This window comes from Telopea speciosissima, chromosome 4, assembly GCF_018873765.1.
Source record: "Telopea speciosissima isolate NSW1024214 ecotype Mountain lineage chromosome 4, Tspe_v1, whole genome shotgun sequence".
Classification (NCBI taxonomy): Eukaryota; Viridiplantae; Streptophyta; class Magnoliopsida; order Proteales; family Proteaceae; genus Telopea; species Telopea speciosissima.
In genome coordinates this window covers 28882064-28885514 of record NC_057919.1, presented here as the reverse complement: position 1 = coordinate 28885514, position 3451 = coordinate 28882064, and positions in this window count along the sequence as shown.

Genomic DNA, 3451 nt, shown 5'->3' with positions numbered 1-3451 from the left:
AAAGTGATAACAATTTTAACACAGTGTAGCTGAATAAGGACCACTAATGCCAGTATGATTGACCTCCAACAGGTCAGAACTACGGGCTGCAGTTTTCTTCTTTATTTTTGGTTATCTTTCCCTTACAACAGTCTACACAAATTTCTAGATCACTTTCGAGAGTAAGTAGGATGTCAGACTTTATCAGCCTTTCCACTATAGCCTTAGAAAAATGACCTAACCTCTTGTGCTACACTGTGAAGGACCGTTCTTTAGGTAAGGGTCTTTTGGAAACAACGTTTTCAACATTATAGGAGACGTAGATTTCATTGGGAGACAAACACAATCTGTACAATCCATTGGACATAATGCAGGAACCATATTGTTCTTTATTTCAAAATGGTAACCACCAATGTCCAACACTGAAATCGAAATTAAAAGGTGTTCTTTAAATTCAAATTAAAACTAGAAACTAATAATAAAATGATATCTCCTACGAACTTTATGTCAACATATCCATCATTCCCTATGACAAGCCTTGATTCATCCTGATTTGGCCTCCTTCGGTTTATGAACCCCTTGTATGGTAAAGTCAAATAATCATTACCTGATGGCTTGGGTTATGATAACCAAGTCTTCTATTTGTTGCAGTCCTTCTTTATGTGACCCTTCTTCTTGCAAAAGAAGCAGCGATCACCCTCTTTCTTAAAAGAGTCTTTCTTGGGTCCCAAATTGTTAATCCGATCGGACTCTTTATTGGTATATTTTTTAGTATGGTTTTTAGATTTTTTACTCTTATGGGATTTGGAAGTAAGAAGGGCAATGAAGGGTTTATCTTTCTTTAGTTTTTCTTCCTCAGATACAACCCTAGAAATAAGGTCATTAATACTCCAGACTCCATCTTGAAAAATATATAGTAGGTTTGATTGATGTTAAATTCAGAAGGTAGGGTATCAGGAAGAGGAATGTTCAAGGCCTTGAGTTTAGTTTGGTAATCAACTATTCTAATAATGTAATCCCTAACAACCCCAGAACCATCATATCCCATATTAAATAGCCCTAGCAGAAGTCTCCCACTCTTAGCATTCGATGAAACTTTGTATCTGTTGAAAATTGCATCTAGCAATTCCCTAGCAGTACATTTATCAGGAAGACCATTTTTATGATGTTCTTTATAGATAGTACAGCTAAGTGATTATTTTTTTCCCATGCAGCATGCACGGATTTTTCATCTTCAGTACTATCAGTTATTAGGTTTACTGGCCTATCCATTACAAGGGACGTATGCACATCTACCATTTCCATGGCAAACATAATGTCCTCTTACCACTCCTTAAAAATTTAACTCAGTAAGAATCTCAATGGTAACCATATTATTGTTGACAGAAAAAGTGACAAAAAATCAAACAATGTATATCATTAGCACAATGTGAGTAATGTGTAACTTTGGAAACCATATAAGTACATCTTTTAGAGAGTTCACAAACATCACCATGTAAACACCTTTGGGCAGAATGCATGATATGCAGTTGTAATACCCCCTCACACATCAGCGGCCATGAGAATATATTCTAATCTTTGATAATCTACCACCTTTGGGTGTATAGACTTCTTAGGTTAGTCAATCCTCAACCATATGCTGCATGTGTGATCCTCTAAGAACTAATACACAATCACCACCTTTGGGTGTATAATTATGCCTTAGAACCAGAGAAATCCCATTGCCATATAAGACCAATATTCCATGAACCCAACTAAGAGTGCCACTTTGGAGGTCACCACTTAATTAGATCCACTAAACTCTCTCATATAAGAACATACTTTATGTTACTCACACAAACCATAATGTATGTAATTTTAGATTGGATGACAAGGGGCTAAATTGTTCAAAAATTACAACACATGTCAATCACATTGTTTGAAAAGGTTTGGGATTGCAAAAAGCAATCAAATTTAATTAACCAAAATTGCTAGATTACATAAAGTAAACATTCTAACAATATAGAATATGCAGAAATTGTAGAATCATAGTTGAAAATTCCAGAATTAACAAAAAGATTCTAGAAACCATGCAAAAGGATGGAAAAAGTAACCAAAAAACCACTATTTTGCAATTTTTACAAATCCTGAGGCATCAAATATACCCAAATTACCAATCAAAATGTAGGGAATTCCGAGACGAATCCAACGGTACCTGAAACGCCCTAAACTGAGCTCCCACGCTCCCTCACGCGCCGATTAAAGTTTAAAGATTCCAGAATCAAAAGGAATCAAATCCGGGTCAGCAATGGTCCAACCATAGGGTTCGGTTCAGTTCGGTCCAAACGGTTCATCCACATGAACTGGACCGATCAACGGTCAACGTCCGGGTCAATGAGTCGACCCGACGGGCATCAAAACGGGTCACTAGGTCTACCCGAATGGGTCGAGGTCTCGGGTTGGCCCAAATGGGTCGTGGTCTCGGGTCACGGGTTCGGGGTCTCTAATACTAGGTTGACCCACGGGTCAGGCCAAATTTTTTATTTTTTTTATTTTTTAAACCCAGCTGAGCGAGTGAGATCAGCTGTCAGAGTGCGTTGGCGCGTGAGGGCGCGTTCGATGGCAATCCACATACCAAAATGCTCGAAATTCCGAGACCTTTAACCCCATAAATTTTTTTCGATTTTCACCGGCCAAAAAATCCGACAGAGGCCAGAAACCGTACGGGTTAGACAGGAAACCCCATAAATTTTTTTTCTGACAGATCGATTCAAAACAACAATGAACAGAAGCCACAAATCAATCTGTTACGTCAAGAAATCGTCGAGCGGTCCTACGAGTGCCGTCACCTGCAAGTGGACCAAGGGGTCAACAGAGAGAACCGGTGTGGTTCCGGCCTAGGGCTCTCCGATGCCAAAGTTAGATCTCCGGAGCAAACAGATGAATACTGATTATTCAATATGAGTTTAGATGTCCCTTGATGGGGTTGTGTACCTTGCCTTTTATAGTAGTGTATGGCGGTGTGAAGAGTCCCAGTTTGATGGCGAGTGTGCCGTTGAGTGGATAGAGGCCCTAGGTAACAGGGCTCTATCCTGATTGGCCATCTCCCCGCGGAAGGGAGTGTCTTGGTGGTATCAAGATCCTTGGCGGATAGATACTCACGTGTGGTGATAATGCCATTGGTGCTTGAATCCGTCTGGGTGACGTGACTTCTAAGCGGTGGCCTAGAGCCCTGGTGGTGGCATAAGTCTGTAGTGACACGATTGGGTCATAGATGAGCGACCTCGGTGTCAGTGTACATCAGGTCTGCATCCACGATGCGGTACCTGGGTGAGGCCGCGCCTAGGTGAGAAGCCGTGCCTGGGTGAGGCAGCGCCTAGGTGCAGGCAACACCCAGGTGGGACCCCCTGTTGGTTCTCCTTGGTTCTAGAGTGGGTCGCTTTGTGACACATGGCAGCCGCTGACTGGTTCGGTGAATCTTGGATGTATCATT